Source organism: Arctopsyche grandis, chromosome 10 (assembly GCF_051622035.1).
Source record: "Arctopsyche grandis isolate Sample6627 chromosome 10, ASM5162203v2, whole genome shotgun sequence".
Taxonomy (NCBI): Eukaryota; Metazoa; Arthropoda; class Insecta; order Trichoptera; family Hydropsychidae; genus Arctopsyche; species Arctopsyche grandis.
Window position 1 is genome coordinate 26,161,128 of NC_135364.1, and position 22,865 is coordinate 26,183,992.

At 35.0% G+C, this 22,865-nt stretch overlaps 1 protein-coding gene across 1 annotated transcript in view; it reads left to right on the forward strand.

Annotated features, from left to right (window-relative positions):
- Positions 1 to 1,257: 1,257 nt before the first annotated feature.
- LOC143918009 (beta-1,3-galactosyltransferase 5-like) overlaps positions 1,258 to 22,865 on the forward strand; it is a 40,680-nt gene continuing 19,072 nt past the window's right edge. The window contains exon 1 of the mRNA XM_077439655.1: positions 1,258 to 1,389. The gene's annotated coding sequence lies outside the window, so the exon portion shown is untranslated. The remainder of the gene's footprint in view (positions 1,390 to 22,865) is intronic.

Genomic DNA, 22,865 nt, shown 5'->3' on the forward strand with positions numbered 1-22,865 from the left:
ATCTGGGACACTTGCTGACGGAGGATCTATCTGATGACCGTGACATCGAAAAACAAAAAAGAGCCATTTGTGTAAGGGCAAATATGCTGGCTAGACGATTCTTCCACTCCAGTGTAGAGGTTAAGAGACAATTATTTATGTCCTTTTGTACTAGCCTCTATACTGGTGAATTATGGACCAGATACAAGCGGGAGACGATGAGGAAGATAAAAGTACAATACAACAACTTTTACCGTGCTCTTTTCGGGCTACCTAGGAGCTGCAGCGCGTTGCAAATATTTGTGGAAGGGCATGTGCCTCACTTTTAAGCGATTCTCAGGATGAGAGCGGCCTCTCTACGTCTTTGTATATTTTTATCGCCTAATTGACTTCTTGCTGCTGCATCTTCTCATTTGCATTCTTCATTGTATGTTCAATGGATGGAACTGCTACACCGACCGCCTTGAATATACATTAAACTACTATTATTATTATTAGACTTATTATTATTTATTTATTATTATAATTATGGAGGATGAACGAATGAGACGACTGGCATGTTAATGCACGTGTTTATTATATGACAGCTAAAGGCAGAGTGGGTAGTGGCTCTCCGAACCCAGCCGGGTTGGTCCCCACTCGCAGGAAGGCAACCAAACTCGACTATGTCGTATAAGCGAGCCGCCACATAATTATTATTATTTGTTATTATTACTATTTATTATCAGTAATATTAATATATTTACTTATATATATTTTTTTTGTTTACTATTTTTCAATACTTTTTTTTATTATCTATATATTATTTATATGGGCGTTGGGGATTGCACTATTCTCCTCATCGTCTGGAATAAAAGCTATTATTATTATTATTACATTTATTTGCGTTGCACACATTTGTACATTTGTATTTGGTAGGAGCGGTCCTGCGTGAGAAAAGCCGAGGATGCAAGGGCGCGAGTGCTGTGAGCATAAACGGTTCGGTGATTACTGGTCACAAATTACTCGTCACAAAGTCACTAAAATCTCTATAACGGAACATCTGGCAGCCGAAAAGTCCATCATACTAACGATAACTATCATAGTAACGAGAACTTGAGTGCCAAATATTGTGTATTCGCGATTTTCATGGCAAAAATTGTCTTTGTGACCACCCCAATGTGACGAATAGTCCAATTACCAGCATAAACATCAGCACAGAGGAGAGGGAGCACACAGTGTGGATTGGAGCTTTATAGCCTCTAAGTTGGCAACAGTCATCTGAAGTGATCACCGATCAGTTGTCAGGTGGCGGGCGTTCGGTGCGGACGTTCTGTGAGGGCGTCCCCCACCCCCAGCCCCAGCCTTTGCTGCGGCCGCTCGCTCTCGGGGCTTCCCATCTGCGCCCCACCCCGCCACACCACCCCTCGCGTAAGTCTCACCCACCACCCCCACCCCGCCCACCCCACCCACTCGTGTCCCCTCATCTTCCGTCTCCCGTCTCCCGCTCATTTCCGTGTCCGGTCTGCGACCTCCGGCCTAGGACTGGACCAGATCTTTTTGACGTACTAATTCCGGCCATAACCCCAAACCGCACAACTCACTCCCCTTTAATAATTCTATTTTTTTCTCAAATATCATCTCCATACATTTCTCACTGTTGAGCAATTATTCAACAGTAGAGAGGTCGAGAGTTCAAATCCTGGCCGGAATTGATAAATATATAAGTTTTCTATGTCTGATCTGCAGGTTATTAAACCCAGATCGACCTCCTCTTTTCACACTCAATTGTTGTGACGGTTCCAATAAAATCAACACCCCCTCCCATTTCTCCTAATTTGTCGATTGTTATAAGCATACAGTTTTTAATCTGCACAATGTGTTTGACACAGTGTCGATTTGTCTTGTATATGATAGTAAAATAAAATAAAAAGTGCGCACCGTTCTGGCCAATGTTGTCAATTTCGTGTCGCCCTTGAATGTATGCTCCTAATTGGGCATGCAGTTCTCGTTGTGAAAGGATATATGTATATATTTATTAGTAAATTATACGACATTTGTTGAAATCTTATTTCTCACACACAAATGCGATAAGACGATTGTTTGTTTGTTGTGGCAACGGCTTCGAACGGTGTGTTGTATTTTGTAATTATTAAATGATTTGCTTCTCTATCGTGCCATAAGGTAAACGTATGATGTCTGAGATGATAAAATAATGGATGAATGCAGTCATAAACCATTAACAGGGCCAGATCTTTTAATCTAATACTGGATTAGAAAAAACATAATGCTACAATAGAAAAACGTCACCGCTTGTATATAAATACATGAAATAATAATATATGATGGATTGATCTCATATTACAAATATGTTTGCTAATTGAACTATATAGTTTAACCTTCTCTTTGCTGATAAATCTTATCTATCGCTATTTTATTTAGTTTTTACTAAATGGCAACAAATTGAAATTTCGTATTGTATATGAGTTGTAATATATTGCAATTGGCGTTTTAGGGCATTCATATTCGAATACAATTCAACTAGTAAATTATAGCTTTATAGGCGCAAATTAACTTTCAATAATGTGACAGTTGACTTTTGACAGTTCTGATGTTTTTACGAATACTTTAAAGCTAAAGAATGCATTAGTATTTGCTGGTATTACGAATTAAGGTAATACGTATCGTATTACGATAACTGTAAAAATTTTATCAAAAAAATATGACTTTCCAAATCAATTTACTAGTCAGTTGATGTTTTCATGAAAACCTATCCTCTCCATCTAATCTGGTAACAACTTATAGCTGAACTGTATTTTCAGTTGTAATATATTTTGACTAGTTGAAGTGTAATTCGCCATACGAATCAACTTACATGGGTTAGACGGCATACATATATAACTTATAATTTTCAGTTGTAATATATTTTCACCTGTTGAAGTGTAAGTCGCTATACGAATCAACTTACATATAACTTATAATTGAACTTTATTTTCTGTTGTAATATATTTTAACCAGTTGGAGTGCAAAGCATTGGAGTACAAATCAACTTACATGGGTTAGACGGAATACATATATAATTTATAATTGAACTGTCTTATCAGTTGTAATATATTTTCACCAGTTGAAGTGTACATCGCCATACGAATCAACTTACATGGGTTACATATAACTTATAATTGAACTTTATTTTCAGTTGTAATATATTTTGACCAGTTGGAGTGTAATTCGCCATATGAATCAACTTACGTGGGTTATATAGAATATATTCCAACTAGTCAAAATATATTACAACTGAAAATACACTTCAACTGTTAAAATAAATCATTTTCAACTCAATTCTACTGATATTTAACACAGTAGGAAGTCTTCCAATTCTAACTCTGTATGTGTTTAGTTCCGTTGAATAAAATAATCAAATTACAATCATCTTTGGAAAGCTAATACGATAAATTATAACTAAAATTTGCTTCAAATTATGATTTCTATACAGTTTTGCTATCATGTTATTGTGCTTTGTTTATTAGTGTTATTAATATCAACTAGACTGCATGCTGAAGAATTTTTTGAGATATGCAAGGAATTGTACACATCAACGGGACTTTCATTCGAACAGGACGGTTCAATAATGTAAACAATTTCGAAACATCTGTGATATAAAAAACAGAGCAATCTTTTAAACAGCCTAATTAAATTTAATGTGTCAACACTTGTAGATAGGTATTATTTATTTTCATAATATAATATAGTATAAGTAATCTTATCAGTCAATTATTTATGAAGACAATTCTTCAATGAATGAATATCTCATTACATTGTGCATTTTGCTCTTGAGTTATGTATAGAATTTCATAGCTTGGTATCTGCCATCGGTGAGCGTTATTTAATGACTTAAATGGCAATTTATATAATTAGTTTTTTTAATCAACTAATAGTTTACTTAAACTTTCAATATAAACATATACATATATGCTGGTATACATTGGACATATGTATTATACACTAATCGCATGAACTATTGTTTGAATGAATTGTATTTACATATTAACGATTCTGATACCAAAAATCAAATTGTTGTTTAACTTGTATTATTTGTGTTTTTATTTATGATATTTCATCAGGTTATTTTTTATTACAAAGGAATTAAATACAAAACTAGTGTTGTGCCCGTTGACATTTCAAATGGGGGATTTAGAACGGAATTATTGATACATGAACCACACCTGAGATATTGTCGCTAGCAGTTTCATCATGAATATTCAAATTGCTTGCACAGTCTAGCGCTAGGGATTGCAATTTGACGTTAATTTCATTTACCGGTATACGGAAAATAATTTATCCTATTTTATATGTATAATAATTCGAGTTTCGAGTTATTCGAGTGTGAAGCTTGAATTAGTATACACTAACTAGTAAGTGTATTCATCATCAGAATCACCCAGTATACACGGGAGAATGAATTAACACGTTTGCTGGTAAATTCATACACTAGCTATCTGTACGCAGTAAATGTTTACGAAAGGAATAACAAGTTGACATTCTTAACAAGTATATAGTCGGCCTATGGCGGATAAAACTAAAAATTGAAATGATTAATGAACAAAATAAAATGTAACCTAACCTAAAATCGTAGGTAATACGGATGTACGTAATTGTAAAACTTCTACAGTGGATTTGACCTTGTTAATTATTGTCTTTTTCGTATCATTTCATCAATTAATCAGTTATTTGAACAGAACCAGCTATATTCTTGAGCATACAATTCATTGGAAGAGAAACGTCAAACTTTGGTCAGCTGTCCAACCACTCAAATTTCATTCGTTAGCAGATTTACTAGTGCACAACAGCAAGTGCATGAATTTGCGCGTCAGTGTATACTTTGTCTAGTAAGAGTATCTGCGGAATCCAGCGTCGTAAGCTTTAGCTAAAAACCAACGCTAGTGTACACTTACTAGTCAGTGTATACAGATACGAAACGCTCTTACTGTAACATGTACATAAGTATAGTCAATGCTTATTTTATTTGGGTACCACTTATCGGCCCGGCAAATAAAAATAATGCCCCTCTCTAAAAAGCTCGCACGACATATTCGATTTTCGCCCGGAACATCAAACTTCAAATGGGCTGCCAGTAACAAAAATAAATACCGACCTTAACAACCTAATCTTAAACGAATAGGGTCAACCCTAACTTAACCTAACCTAACCTAACCCTTAAATAAATAAGTGTTGGCTGCTAAGATATTACGATTACCCAGTGAAAATTTACATAACTGGTTATGATTTCCCTGAAACGTCAAATTTTACTCTTGTTACTGGCGAACGCCGATTCTGTCGTGCGAGCTATTTTAGAGATGTTAATTTGACATTAATGTCGTTTTGACATTTGTCATGCAATTCATTTTACAGCCGTGCCAAAAATATTATCCCATTTTATTGAATGGCATTCGTAACTCAATCGCAAATATGATATGTATGTATGATAGATAATTGCTTTACGCTGTACGCCGATGACATTTGTTATTTAAAATGTACGATAAAAAATATAGATGACATTCAATTGATTATAAAGTATTTTATTATTTCACTAGTGACGTGATTAATTTATTAGCAGTTTTATTGTATGCACGTGTATAAAATATATTTTTCGAAACTATGAGTGTGTTCTCAGGGAGTTCCATGAATGCTTAATGATAGATTGATATCGCAGATAGCTTGATATCACCCTTCCGGTTTTTTTTTTATCAAAATCAATCATAAGCTAGTGCACGATAACGTATGAAGCGGTATTATTTCAAAAAATTTACCCATCACATGTAAACTCGTCGAAAGCAAAAGTGGTGAAACTATCACGGTTCATACATTAACCAGTGTATGGTGATGTATACTTTGTACGTATACCTTTCCGGGGTCTAAATTTATGCGCCACTATTTATATACCCGTCGTGATTCACGTCGCTTGTGGAGGTTGATCATCATCAGCATCTTCGATACTGTGGATCTTGTCTCAATACGAACGCGCCTATAGCGAAATGTCAGCTATTACGAGGAAAAGTCTATATCGATTTGGTTCGAGTGTTATCCGACATATTGTATGTATATGTTACACCGAATCCGTGAAATTGTCTTTTACACGCATTCGGCAAGAGAATTGGCGAATGCGTGAAAAAAGCAAACATGTTGCCCAGTTCACGGATTCCGTCAATTCTTTGGCGAATGCGTGTATTCGCCAAGAATTTGTCTGCTCAAGGCATGGAGTCGGCAAATAGACAGCAGCTCTCCGGTGTTGTTTTTTAGAACTGGACAGCGTGGACAAGTGTCAAGGTGACAGCTGAATGAGGATGTTTAATTTACATATTATTATGTATAATATGACTATATACATATGTTTCGATCATCTCATATGACTTATACATAAATTAATGTCATTTTTATACATTTTGATCAATATTTTAACAGTGAAACATATGTATGTAGTCATATTATACATAATAATATGTAAATTAAACTAAATTAAACATCCTTATTCAGCTGTCACTTTGCCACTTGGTTATAATATAACACGCTATCCAGTTCACGCATTCGACAAAGAATTTACGGAATCCGTGAACTGGGCAACGTGCTTGCATTTTTCATGCATTCGGCAATTCTCTTGCCGAATGCTTGTAATAGACAATTTCATGGATTCGGTGTAACATATATAATACTAGCTGTATTAACCGGCTTCGCTCGGTATTTGTAAAATAAACCGCTTAAACGTGACTAATCTAATAGTAAACATCTTATTAAATGTATTTGAATAGTTTTATTTTATATAAATTTATTTGAATACTGGTTTGTTTTTTTATTAAATTGACTGTCACGAACAAACAAACATATATAGTAAGTCTCTTATAAAAAATATATGTACGCCTCCGGCGTCTGCGTCCCCTAGAGCTCCGCCCTCGGCGCCCCCCAGAGCATTTGCCGTCTACGGCTACGCCCTCCTGAACCTTTGCCGCTTAGGGCTATGTCCCCTGCGCCCCCCTGAACCTTTGCCGTCTAGCGCTACGCCCCCTGCGCCCTCCTGAACCTTTGCCGTTTAGGGCTACGCCCTCTGCGAACCTCCTGAGTATTTGCCGTCTAGGCGAATCAGAGCCTAATCGAATCGGCGCCTATGAATCGAAAAAAATATAAATCGAATCATTTGTTCGATGACGTCACGGATCTACGAACGAACGAACGAAGGATACATACATACATATATACAAAGTCTCTTTCCAAATTATATATTATAGATATATATAAGGAGCTCGCAAACTGTATAATTTTCGTAAATTATAATTAACTAGTTGTTTTAATCACTTCATCGCCACAAGCGCACCGGTGCGCGCTCCTTCGTATTTAAGCTTATGACTCGAAATTAATTTTGGTTTATTCACAGTGACATCTAAAAATATCCTGTGATACTAATGTCATTATTTTTCTGTCAAGGGTTGGCACTAAACGCATATAATAATAAAATAATCGAATCGGGTTTCTACAAACGCGTGGCGATTAAGTGGTTAAAACCCGGCTTCGCTCGGCATTTATAATAAATACAGCTTAAACATGGCAAAACAATCTAATACGAGTAAACATTCATTTGGTTTTTTTATTAAATTTATTTGAATCGAAAAAAAATTAAATAGTCAACGATATCGACATCGTCGTCATAGAAGCTTTGATTTGTTTTCGATGTTCCCAACAAACCTTATATACAAGTCTCTTTCGAAATTATATATTACTAGTTGTTTTACCCGGCTTCGCTCAGTATTTGTAATATAAACAGCGTAAACATGGCGAATCTAATAGTAAATGTTCATTTGTTTTTTTTATTAAATTTATTTGAATCGAAAAAAAAAATATTCAACCAATCGTCAGAGAAACTTTGTTTTGTTAACCAAGTCTTCAACCAAAAATACTTACATACATGTATGCATACAAAGTCTCTTTCGAAATTGTATATTAGATGTATGAGTTCACGTACGGTAGTTATGAAACTTCCGGATTGTTTCATGCGGGCTTGTGGTAGCGGACACAACAAATATGGCATGCCAAAATCACCCCCTGGAGTGTTTTCGGTAAAATTTTATGCTCGTATTTATCCTTGCTTGACAGTGATCGATAACGGTGTATCCCATATTTGAAGAAATGTAGGAGAACCCCCCACAGCGGAGAGTCAAGCACACGACGTGCCGTTCTTCCCTGTGTGATTTCGCCCTATACCTTTGTGGTGCGGGTCTGCGATACTACATACGTTGCACAATTCAAAAACGCATCGTACATATATTAAATATATGGAATATAAGAGGTTTCGTGATGTTTTCAACTTTTTTTTTATTTTCATATTTGGACTTTGAACCCGAGTGAACAATTTATCATATACGATTTTATTCCGTGCGGAGCGGGTCCCTTTCGATAGTACATGGTTCAAACGAGCAAGATGATACATACGCACTTTGGTGTCACCCAATAGTGCTTCTTCTCAGCGATATTGATTTTTGCGTCCATAGGTAGGTGTATATAACCTGAGAGAAGACGACCAGATTGGATTCTTTCACCTTCGATGTGCGAATCGAATACGCAAACACTTCCATGCATTTGTCAATATATTGGAACGCTACACATAATTAGTTTCGCCGAATGCAAATGAGCGAACTTGACGTTCGCAATTCATATACATGTTCATTTTACCATCACCGTGAAAATCAGTTAGCACATGCAGCTTAGGCCTTATGGTGTGCACAGGCCACAAATATCTAAATTAAGAGAGAGGTGGTTGCGGTTGGAGTGAGGGTTTCAGATCCTGTCACCTGAAAAGTTGCGTGAAAAATCGTCGATTTGCCGGAGAAGACGACGATCCGATATGTCGTCTGTGAGACAATATTCTTAAAATACAACGCTCATTGCTCACGGTTGTTTTATTTTTGTAGTGTGTGCAACCAACTAACTCTGTTCATTTCATACTGGGTTCGTTTGGCCAATTCGTGCAGCCTCTCCTTCTCCACTTCTCTCTCTCTCTCTCTCTCTCTCTCTCTCTCTCTCTCTCTCTCTCTCTCTCTCTCTCTCTCTCTCTCTCTCTATTTCCTCTCGCTAGTTTATGTAGTTTAGTTTTTAGTACATAGTAGGTATCCACTTGTTTGGGTGAGTGGGTGAGGAGTTGTCGCGTCGGCGAACGTGTTCCGTTATTGTTCACGTCTAGAAATAGTTTCCGATTTGTTGGATAATTGCTGCGAAGGTCTGATCTGACCTTGATTGGATACGCCTACTGGATGTATCTGGAGTGGCTTTCGATTTTGTTGAAGATTGCTTGTGGAATGTGGGTCCAGCAGTTTCGATGAATCGTAACTCGTTTTGAAGTTTTAGCTGCTTTAGGTGCCCTTTGAGTGCTGACTCCAAGTCCGCCACGCTGAAAATTTCGCCAACATTTCCAACTAGAATTATTTAGAAATCCAACAGAAAGCAGGTATAAAAAAATTGTAGCTAATCCAAACAAACTCTCAATAACTACCGCCGAGGATTTCGAGTTTTGTAAAAGGTGTGCTTAGACTCTAATATGTCTTGCAACAATATAAAATAAACAAAAGAGGTCTATTAATGAATGCATTTTTTCAAAACTAGTTCCATCTTCTTCATTGCTATTAAAATGTAATGCTCACAATCTAAATGCCAAACCACAATCTAAAATTCTCAGCAGTTAGGGGCTTACATCGGGTAATTCTGCTATGGTTATAAATTCAGAAATTCCTGTGTAAACGAGTCTTTATAAATGTTGACAAATGAATGACACGGATTACACGAACCATGTTCATTTCATTTTCCATGTTCATTTCAATTTCTTCAAATGTGGGATTTAACGTTATCGATCACTGTCAAGCAAGGATAAAATAACACCGAAAACACTCCAGGGGGTGCTTTTTGGGACTGTGAACCATGTATATGGGCTAGGGGTACTGCGTTTTTTTTTAAATAATTTTAACAAAGCATCATAGAGACATACATGGATAAATTTTGAAACATTTTTGATGAACTTCCTGGGTATTTTTTATATAAATCGTCAAAATTTTGAGAAGATTAGAAACTCAAAATTTTCGAAACATTTATGGACAAATTTTGCAGCATTTTTATACGAATCAGCGAAATTCGAGATGCTGAAAACTCGGAAATTGCGAGAAATGGGTAAAGATTGCAAATTTTTGGAACCGTTTCAACGAAAATCAGATAAATTAGCAAATTTTGGTAGGAAACGATCGATCTGGAGTCACAAACCTGGGTTTGTGACTCCAGGTCTTTCCAGCGGCAACCAGTGGGACTTGAACCCGTGATTACTATGTTCGAAAGAATATATGCTAGCTATTAGTCCACGCTGCTGGTTATGTTTGACAGTTGCAACAAGGGCGAGGAAGAGGTGGAGGTGAAACAATTCACCTACAGTGAGAAAATAGTGGAAATGGACTTTTCGGGAGTCTAAAAACGATGCAAGTAATTTATCATTTACATACATAGGTGTTCAGCGCAGTTCTTGAATGTATTAATTTTCTTGCATTCCTGGAATCTTTTTACTTTCTTTCAGGGAGCATGATGTTTAAGGTAATATGCTATAACATTGATCAGTTATGTTACATCACAATTAGTGTCTTGAGGTGCGGTTCAAGGTCAGATGTTACAGATTCGTTTTGTATAAATCGGTTATTGAAGTTTTGGATGTAGGGGGTGGGGGAAGCATTGATCAATCTCACGGCTGATTGACAAGAGAACTTCCGTTGTAGTAAATCATAATAAAAAAGCTTTTATTGTAATCTGGAAAACATGCTGGAGAAATGTAGTGGAGGAACGCTTCATTTCAAGGCTTCGCTGAGAAGTTGTACGTGTGCCACCTTGTAGCATGTGTGCCCAGGATAAAAACCATACATTATCGTTGTCCAATCTCTCTAAGGTCAATGTTTGCTACTAATATACCCACAAGGCTTAGTACCACTTTTTATAATATAGAATCGAATCGTTTATCGGCTACTTTTCTATTACAACTAGGTAGCTACTTCTGTCTATGCTTCAATACTCACTACATACATGTATCATTCTAATATCTAAATTGTTGGTACTTAGTCTTGTAATCAATCAGATATTGAGCTAAATTGTCATAACGGAATAGCTTCGACTAGAATTCTACACCATATCTATAATAATGGTCATTATATATATATGATAGAGCTAAAATGTGTAGATAAGGAGCTGTGACACAGAAGAGTTCTAAGAATTATATGGAATGTGTATTAAATTTGATGTATAAAACTTTATTTGAGCACGACTGGCTACTCATATTTGAGTCTATTTTTTGTAATTTATAACTGCTTGTTTTGATTTTTGGGGTTTTATTTCGATTGGAAAGGACTTATTTTATTTATACGCAGGACTTCTGGGCTGATTGATCTCCCGGTCGCATATTTTATCTTTGATTTTACATCAAATTCGTCTAGTTGTATTTGAAATCTTGTTCTTAGGCGTGTACATACATTCCTCTATATATAGGAATGCGGTTTAGTTATTCGTTATTATTATGTCTGCTTGAGAAATAGTCGAATTTTTCTTTGTCACAATACGATTGGTATTATAGGCATTCCGAAACTAATCCAATCTTATTTTCCCGATTCTCGCAACTTGATTCTTCTGGGTCTTATTTTGCTATTTTATTCTGAGTACAATCTTTAGTGTGTTCTTGTTTTGAGGCTTACAAATAGTTATTGAGCAATCTTATGCAGGAGATGAATTGTGCTATGTTGCAAGTTTGCACCCAAGAGATGAGAAGAGTGCTAATGTTTTAATCATTTGTCGACTTGACTCCGAACTGGATCCATCTTTCATCAGAGATTTGTAAGCAGGTAAATAATTGAGCAATGCTCGCATGTGTAGATATGACTGGATTGGTTATGAAACTTCTTCAAATGTCTTCTTCTTCATATTCGACCGTTTGCGTTCGATTCGTCTTGTGTCAATTTAGCAATCGTCCCCGAACCATTGTTGCAACTTGTTTTGCATTTATTTTGCTTGGCATTCGTCTGACGTTAACTGCATAGCAATTGCTCACTTTTTTTTGTCGTTGGCGTATCAATTGATCTTTGTTTTCGAATTGGACCGTTCTTTATTTTTTTAAATGTGTATTTATGAAGATGATTTGCGTCTGAGCTACATACATCAGCGTCGGGGATCTGGTTTTTTCCATGTGCGTGTTTTGCGTATTTTATTTTTAATTTATAATAGGAAGGCCTAACTGGTAACCCCAATGCGCCTTCCTTTGATACTAGTATTATACAAAGTAAATACATATCAATTAACATCCACAGAGACATTTTTTGTAAATTTGTAAATTTGCAGCATTTTATACAATTGAGCGATATTTTTAATTGCTGAAAACTCGAGATTTGCGAGAAAATGGATAAGATTGTCAATTTGTTGGAACCGTTTCAACGCTCTTATACAGTGAATCTCATATTTTATTTCGTTAGGTCTTTCTCGTTTTAAATTGGTAGCCTTTCAATTATTTGATGCCTTCCATTCGCTTATATTTGCCAGATTAGTCACACTTTTCATTCATGCTTTTTTTATACATACAGTGAGCGACAAAAAAAGCCGCATTTCGGTTTTTCTATGAAATTTGATTTTACTCTTATATATAGCGATATTATCAGTACAAAAATTTATTAAACGATGATAAGGATCATAAGGAGATTAAAACGGAACAAACTATGAATTTTTACTACGTGTTTATTGAAATATTGAAATTATTTGCGAAATGTATAAAAATGGGGGAAAACGTATTGGCTGCATTTTGGTCGTGTTTCACTTGTTTTGAAGCGATTTCCAAACTATAAATTTTTTTATATGTTGTAAATAAGCTATTCTATTAATAAATATAAAGAAATATATAATTATTTAGGTTAATAATTTGTTATTCCACATTTATTTTTTATAACTGCCCGAATTCTTCTAGGCATGGTAACAGGTAACCCCAATGGCTTAACAGGTAACCCCAATGCGCCTTCCTGCACAGAAACATTGTACATTAGCAACAAATATTATTATTATTACACAAAGTAAATACCTATAAATTAACATCCACAGAGACATCTACGGTCAAATTTGTAAATTTGCGGCATTTTATGCAATTCAGCGAAATTCGAGATTGCTGAAAACTCGAGATTTGCAAGGAAATGGGTAAGGTTGCCAATTTTTTGGAAGCGTTTCAACGAAAATCAGATAAATTGGCAAACTGTGATAGGAAACCATGGACCTGGAGTCACAAATCTTTGGTCTGGCCAGCAGAAACCTGTGGGATTTGAACGCGTGACCACTTTGTTCAAAGCTTTATATGCTAACCACTAGTGTATTCTGCTGTTATGTGTAGTTTTAACCCTTTGGTGCACCGATCGACTGTAGATTTGTCTATAAAGAATGTATAGCGAAGATTTAAATATGTGAGGAACATATATGGAGTGGAGCATTAGTAAGCTTATTAAATTACAAAAAATATATATACATATGTATGACGGATACAATTTTGACTCCCAGGAGGAGTCAAAAAAGGTTGAGTTATACATAGGTACATGCTGCATATTTATCTTGCGAATTTTTCAATATCATGATGTAATTTTAAACATTGCAGTTTTTATTCTGGTATCGTGGTAGATAATGCAACTTAATGTGTGTGCGTAATAAAATAAAATGCGGGCTTGGTGGTTTTGGATTTTTTAATACCCACATGTGGTTTGGGATTTAGATTATTTTAAAATGCCATTAATGGAAATTTGTAGATTATTACAAATCGATATTTTTTTATCACATGCATGCAAATATATACATATGTATGTATGTATTCTAGGAATTGCAGATATTGTGCCTTCTGTGTGAATTATTCACAATGTTCGATACTTATTGTTTGATTATGTACGATTAAGGTTTATGTACGATCTTTTTAAATCCACGGGTTCTATACACGTGTCATTAGTTGGTGTAAATATGTTTTATATTAGGTGGCTGGCCTAATATAATATATTGTGTGTTTCGGTGACAATTTCGCACATGGCGATCTCGAACACTACAATCGTTGCTACGAAAGTCATGAATACGGAATATCTCACTCGAAAATTCCACCCATCAAGAGTTAACTACGCGACCTGTCACACTAACGAGAATCTGAGTGCCAGATTTTATTTTTATTTTATTTCATAGAACACGAACATTCGCCTTTACAGATCGCTTCAAAGTGACGAGTGGACTTAAAGAGATACAATACAATCAATATACATTCATAAGCATTTTATACAAAGAGATATCATAGATTCCACTGTGACATCTATTGAGAAATTTTTGTAGAATTTTATAATAAAATTGGCGAACCTCAAGCCGTTGAATAACTTGAGATTAGAAAAAGAGATAGGAAAGGAGATGCCAATTTTGCGGGAACCGTTTTAATGAAAATCTCAAAAAATTGCTCTGATAAGATACGATTGACCTGGAGTCACAAACCAAGGTCTGGCCAGCAGTCGGACTCTAGTGGGACTCGAACCCGTGACCACTCTGCTCGAAAGCATAATATGCTAACAATTATTGATCCATGCCGCTGGTTATGTATGTATGTATGATATGTATGCCACAGCGTAGCTCACTGCTTAAGCGATTGTTTACCAGTTCGTGGGTTTATCGAAAAAAATTCGGGTGTGACCAACCCATGACTTTATCTATGTATTTGAGGAATATAAGAAGGTTAAAAAACAAAATTAGATATTGAACTAATAACTATGATAGCGATACAAATTGAGCGCAAATATATGCAAATCCTTGCACAAGACAAAAGTTCTACTTCCGGTTGTCGGATTTTGTTCAAATTTTTTTTATTATTTAAAATCAGTATAATTATTATACACATTAAATATCAAGAGGATAAAAATAATTTAAAAGGTCAAAATAAAATAATGAAATATTGTTTAAAAAAAAAATACTACTTCCGGTTTACAAATTCTGACCAAAACGTTACCAAATCTAAGTTAGTAAACAAATAATATAAATATAAATTTTCAGCTTAATACGTTCAGGGGTGTGGTCAGGATCCAGGCGACAACATTTTTGACCTTCCTTCCGGATGCTTCCGGAAGGGAAAAAATCCCACTTCCGGTTTATTAAACTTAGTGATTTTTTTTTATTTTAATCACATTGATACAAGAATTATACTTGCATTTTTTCGTGAAGACCACACATGTTTAAGGGGTCGAAAAAAATAGTGGAAGAAAAATCGAACAAGAGTAAACTGCCACTTCCGGTTGACGGACGCTTACCAAATTTTATACATAACTTGGTATTGAGCTTAAACTGATCGATATGAAATTTCAGTTAGATAAATCAAAAGGCTTTTGAGAAAAACATAAAAAACCTCGATTCTCTAGAGTAAAAGTACTACTTCCGGTTCAGATAAAAATATTTAAAAAATATAAAATTATATAAATTATTATTACTAGTACATGTAAAAAAAATTCAGTCCGATTCAGTTAGTAGTTTGGGAGAAAATCGAATTCAAAAAGTTAAAAAAAAGAGGACACCTATAAGGGGAGGTACCATTTCCGGTCCACTTAAAAATTTGAAAAAAATTTACGTAGTGTCTATAAGAATTTCATTAACCGATACTAAGTTTCGGTTCGATAGGACTAACGGTGTTGAAAAAATCTCCAAAGTACACAGACACACACACACAGACACACACACAGACACACACACAGGCACACACACATTTTTTCTAGATCAATAAAACGTGATCAGTAATCGATTCTGAGTTCGAATCAGTCAAAATCTCGAGTTCGAATTTTCTCATGATCACAAAACTTCATCTATTGTTACTACGTACATAGATAAAGTAAAAATATTCAATGATTTCGAGCATGTCTATCGCTAATAGGTTATTAAATCAAGATCAACCGTCTACTGTTAGAGTTTGCCAATTTATCCATCTTGATTTTTGTGACGGTTTCAATAAAATCGGCATGTCTTTAACTCGCAAATTCGAATTTGTTGATTGTTGCATTCAAACATATTCTTGTGGTTTGTAATTAACCAGCAGCATAGATCAATGGCTAGCGTGTAATGCTTTAAATGGTATGGTCATGGGTTCAATCCTTGGCTGTGCTGCTCGCTAGACCTTGGATATGTGACTCCATGTTCGATCGTTTCGTCATGACAGCCATTTGTCTTGTGGATTTCATATCTTAGATTTTTCTTTCCTTTGATTGTGATTGCCAGGAGATAAGTTATTAGTCGAAATGGTAGGATTACAAATTGTGATATACCATTTAGATCTAAATTGCGTGAAACTGTAAAAAAATTCATAGGTGTCAAGAATGTCAATATTTAAACAGCAGCATAGACTAGTGGTTAGTATATAATGCTTTAGAACAAAGTGGTCACGGATTCAATCCCACCGGTTGCTGCTGGTCAGACCTTGGATATGTGACTCCAGGTCGATCGTTTCCTATCAGAGTTTGCCAATTTATCTGATTTTAATTGAAACAGTTTCAACATATGTATTGGCAGCCAAGTCCTTGTCTCGCAGAAATTGATTTTGCAGCATTCGAATTCGCTGATTTGTAATCTACGTATCAATTATACGATGTAAATCCAAAATAAATTCTAAGAAGGCATTTTTCCTTTGTAAATCGACCGTCGATAAAAATACCTTCTTTAGATTAAAGATTATTATCATCAAATTGGAATCATCGATTCTGAAAAATTTATGACTACTTCATAATGTTTATAATAATATATCTATCCATGTATGAACTCATTTCATCGGTATGCATAATATAATATGTTTGTTATTCGTCTATAAATCTTGTACTTTGCCTTGCTGAAAGCAACTGTAAAATGCTTTTTTTTCGTAACATTATTTACAGTTAAAAATTATAATATATGCAAAAGTTTCTCTCGCTAGTCAGACGGCTGTTGCACAATCGTACGTAATTGTTTTTCATCTTACTTTTGCGAAACTAGACTGTTTACGAGTGCGGTTTTAGATGGCGCCATTTCTCCCGTTTTGAAAAAAATGCGGCCATCACTACTATTATATATGTATTTTTATCACGATTGCTCGTGTTTAATTAAAGTTTCTGTGGAAACAATTAAAATTTAAATCAGATGCAGGAGTGGCCGTGGACCAAATGCATTGCTGTATCTACCAGTAGTGTACCCAGCACAATTGTGCACGCTGGAGATATGAAAAATGTATGCAAATAGGTTCTCTTGTACTGGGTTTAGTATCTACATATGTATCGATTGGAACACATCGTTTGCATGTTTCTGTTGTCTTATTTGCTTATTGCTTATTTCTCAATGTTGGGTCGGTAGAAAAGTTGGCACTTGTCGGTAATCCAAGTGTCCATGGCCATTTTCTGATACCAATCAGTCCGTTGATTGGCGAATGAATTATCTTTTATTTATTTAAATATTTATTTAATTAAACGCGTCACTGTTACCAGACTTATAAGCATAATACAAATACTATGTATACATATAAGATTTATCGAGATTTCTATGTATGTTATAGATAATAAATTTTTGAAATCATATTCAAACCAGCAGCGTGTGTGGTGAGTGTTGTATTCTTTCGTGCAAGGTGTCACGGGTTCGATTCCTACTAGAGTCTCGTTATTGGTCAGACCTTGGTTTGTCGAGGTCGATCGTTTCTTATCAGAATTTACCAATTTTTCTGATTGTCATTGAAACGGGACCTATAAAATTGGCTTTTCCTCTCCAATTTTCTATTGCAAACCTTTGTTATATCTCAGGTTTCGCCAGATTTATCTCCATAGATGTCTCTGTGGATGATTATTGAATGTAAAAATTCGTATTGTTACATGAAAAATGTTATTGATCGTATTGTTTACGATGTTTGTAATGTCTGATCATAGATGTCAGGTGTTGTTTCAGTTTACATGTGTATGTATGTAATAATTATGTATTTAATATATGTAATATATAATTTTTCGAGTCTTAATCTGTTTAGCACACTCGCCGCCTCGTAGCAATCTGTTAGGCGAGTGTGCATGATTAATTGAAATAAAATAAAAAAAAGAATAAGAAATAGAGGTGACATAGTGGGCAGGGTGGTTTTCGCCAATTTGATGAAGGAGCGGCTTCAACGATGAAATCAGATAAATTGGAAAAATCTGATCGACTTGGAGTCACAAATATCCAAGTCTGACTTAAGATTATACTCGGAGTAAATTCTTTTCAATCGAGGTCAGCTCACGGGATCGAACCTGGCGACTTCTCGGCGCTTAATATCAACGCAACCACCGAACCACGCTGCTGGCTTATATCCTTTTAGCATATAATTACTAGCCTCTTATACGATTCACATGGTTTTCGTTTAAGAAGTCATTTTTTATATCTCTTATTTTTAAAATGCCTTTAAGTACAGAGTGCTTAAGAGCAGATCTACTTTTTACCTATCTGGATTTCTTTTCAAAACAAATTATTAAGCGATCGAATCTATTTGTATATTAACCCAGGCATCGGCAACCCATGACCTGCGGGTCACCATGTGACTCATTTGAGCTAACCGGTAAGACTAGAATTTTTTTCGTTTAATTAGTACCGATATTTAGCATTGCATGAACAAGATTTATTTGTAATGGCATCTACGCAACAGCTTGAGGATATAATGAAAAATATTATTAAGATCGTAAAGAAAATAGTAGGACGGTTAGTGCCTCAAAGCATTTTTTGGGAGAAATTGAATCTAAATATGGAGATTTGCTATTTCATTGTGAAATACGATGGTTTAGTCGAGTCAAAGTTGTTAATATTTACATAAAAAGATTTGTAGAGTGATTTGATGAATAATATTTCTTATTGAAATCGATAAAAATGATCTCGAACTCATTGATAAATTGGTTTTCAATACATTTGTTCTTAACAGACATAATTCACCATTTTTTTAGGTTTATAAAGTCCTGTTGATTTGCTGCGTACTTAGTTTTAGTCTTCATGGCTGCCGTTTGACTTGTGCATTTCTTCGATTATTTTCGTTTAATTATGATTGCCAGGAGATAAGTTAGGAAAAGCCGAAAGGTAGATTTACAAACGATCTGAGGTTGAATTTCGATGAATACCGTTCGTTTTTGGCTCTTATCAGATTCGTTGGAAACACCGATAAACAATATTGCTATTGGGAGAAGAGAGAACGAGTAGTCAGTTCTTTTAGATCAGCCAGTGCGTGTGGATATGTGATTATCATCGGTTCCCGTGAGATTTTCAAACATTCTTTTAATTAATTAAAAAAAGCAAGCGTTTTTTTGGAATTAATTAATGTATGTACCATTGTATGAGGAAGTGTAGTGATTGTGATAATTTTCAATCAATTTGGATGTGAAGACGACGACACATTGCTAGAAAGGTATTTCATTGCTCATTGAAATTTTTCATTTCATGAAATTGCAAAAAGATGCTCAAATCGTTAGCAGTAAATTAGCTATAGTCGAACCGATCTAGCATTACGTATAAAGTGCATGCTATTGCATTCACCCCCCCCCCCCCACTCGACCCGCGATGGCCAATTACATTTCGTTTCAGTTTCGCATTGCATTTTTGGTCGAGAAATACATTGTTCGTGCGTTTTGTTACTTTTGAGTTTGTGTTTCGTATTTTGAAATATTTACATTAATAAAATTTTAGTATAAAAAAAGTAAGTTGCTGATATTATTAATTTATTTATGGAGTACGTATATCTTGTATCTATGTTCCTTCTTACGTATAGTAAGAAGGGGTCTACGTGACGAGACAGAATGTTAAACGACAGAAAACGCAATGGTGCATGGTAAACGGTGCATACTCACTTAATTTGCGCGAGCAGGATACAACAGGGACAAGAGGAACATGCTTTTCCTCCCGTATTCTGCGCGCGCACATTAATACGTCAGTTATTAAATAGAATGATTAGTATATAGACGAAATGATAAGGTTTTAAAACAACAAATGATCAATGAAACGATCAGTTTTACGCATTCTGACAGATGAAGTAGAGCCAATTTTGCCATATCGGATCGTTTTCGGTAGTGTAAAGAAATAATGTCACTAACAACATCCTCTACACCCGCGTGCGTTTCTTTGTTTACGCCGGACCACGCGTTGATAAAATCTGACATTCACTGGTGTTTTGATTTGATTTTTTTTAAATAAATACCGACCCTAACAACCTAATCTTAAATGAATAGGGCCAACCCTAATTTAACCTAACCTAACCTGGCCCTTAAATAAAAAAGTGTTGGCTGCTAAGATCTAAGATGGGCGACGCGCTATCATCCAACTGTCAAAAATTATAATTTATATTTGGTTTTACTCATCATTTATATTATTTATCTGATCACTTATTTAATTAATTACTCATCAAGAAATTGTTATAAATAACTGATCATCAATCTTAATTTTTAACTGATCATTAATCTTAATTTTTAACTGATCATTTTAGCTATTTTTAACCCACCAAATAATTAGTTCTCATAATGTGATAATATTCGGCAAATGAAATATTATTTAGTTTAGTATAAATTTAATATAAATAATAATAAAGATCTACTTTGCTCATTTCATGAAATAAGCAAAAAAAAAAATCTGCATATTTCATGAATCCTTTGTTGAAAACTTTTGAAAATTTCACGAAAACGTCACACTACATGAATGAATTGATAATTTTTTTGTTAATTTAATGAAATCAGCAATTTTACATATACATATTTCAATGCTTGAACCTTTAAGTACATATTTAGTGTATATGATTGAAGATCGCTCTTTTGATTATTCTCGATTTAATTGCTAAAAATATCGCATTGTGCCGAAAATAGCATTGGAATTCCCGTGACAGATATGTATTTGTCTTCAACACAATGGTGTTGCGGTTCCCGTTATCAAATACAAATTTGCATTTTTCTTAAGGTTAGTGTACATCGTGGTATTCGGTTCGGCAATGCACATTCCCATCGCTAGTCCAATGTGTCGAAATGAGACTAGAATATATTTGGTATTTAAATTTTTTTTTACTATAAATTTTTCCTCGTTATACAAACTTGCTGGTAATTCATTAAAAATTCAACTTTTCGGTGTACGTACGTACATATGTACATTCGCAAATGTGACACGTTTCTTTATGCATAATATGTAGGTACGTGTGAAATATTAATCTAACCTTGTATTACTCATTATTCGCATATTCTCTTTTTGCATCGATTTTTTAATATTTCATTTGCATTAATATATTAGAACAAGTGTTTACTTAGATTTGAAGGTCTTTTGTACGGATGTACTTCTATTTATTTGCACACTAGTGGCCTGGTGCACGCACTCGTGCATTTTTAAAAGGGGGGGGGGATGAATATACATATCTACGCTTATCTTTTTTGAAGTTATAGCTTGTTTAGCATAATTGAACTAGTGGTTTGATTCGAATGTGTCCCAATTAACCGATATCTACTGTATTCATACTAATGGTCGGAATTATGCTAAAATTTGGATGAATTCGGCTGTTTAAAAATTTTCAATGTCATTTAAAAAAAAGACATGCTGATTTGCGGTTTTCAAATTCGAACCACCAAATTTGGTAGACTATCTCATGGTACTTTAATTATTTCATAGAACTGCCTGGAAAAATTCAATTTTTCAATTTTGAAGTGTAAACTTCTATGGTTTCGGTAGAGAAAATTCGTACAGAAAGTTCGTCTCGATACAAATCGAAACGTAACGTAAACGCTAATCGCACCACCTTGTAGTTGTTTTTTTGTCTAAAATTTTGTCTAGAATTATCCCGAGCAACGCCTGGCATTACGGCAAGTTACGCTAAAATTATTCAGTATAATATGTAATTTCGATTTACTTGAGTCAAACATGCTTGTCTATATTTCGATTTTTATTTCAATCAATAATGGTCTTAAAATATTTCTCCAAAGCAATAAGTATGCTATACAGATCAAGAATTATTGTCAATTATATATACCTACCATATATTTACATTAAACACGACATCTATGATCAAACATTATATGTACAGAAGTATTATAAATGCAAACATCGATCCACAGAGACATCTGTTTGCATCATTTTATAAATCAGCAAATTTGAGCTGCTGAACACTCTGAATTTTAGCGAGACAAGGACAAGGCTACCAGTTTGTTGGAACCGTTTCAGTGAAAATCAGATAAATTGGCAAACTCTGGTAGGAAACGATCGACCTGGAGTCACATATCCAAAATCTGACCAGCATGACTGGTGGGATTCATACTTTGTTCGAAAGCATTATATGCTTTATATGCTGGTTATATATTGACATTTTTGACTTCTATAAATTTTTTCGCGGTTTCATGCTATAAGCTCCCTTCAAATAAAGACACACAGACACAGGACGTTCACAGAGACATCCGCGCGCATGGACGTACAACCGCGCGCACGGAGACAACGTGTGCAATAAACATGTAATTTGCTTTGTGAGTAATCTTCGATGAGTTTGCAAATCCGTGACGAGCCGCATGCGTAACGCAAGCCGCAGTTTTGGCCATAAAACTCTGTGGATCTGAATACAAAGTATGTATGCATTCGATTCGATAGTTTTCCTCATTGACCCAATCAAACGATTGAAGGCCGTTCGATTTAATTTTATTGTCTTTTTAGAGCCGGTCGTTAAGGTCAATTTTCATGGCTTTTTCCCAAGAGAATTAATGGATTCGTGTGTGTGTGTGTATTTTGAAAAGTACAGCAATACATTGTCTCGTTGATAATGCACGTCCGTTATAAAGTACACGTAATGTCAGTTTGATGAATTCCGTTACCGATTCACTTTTATAACAGAATCTAAATAA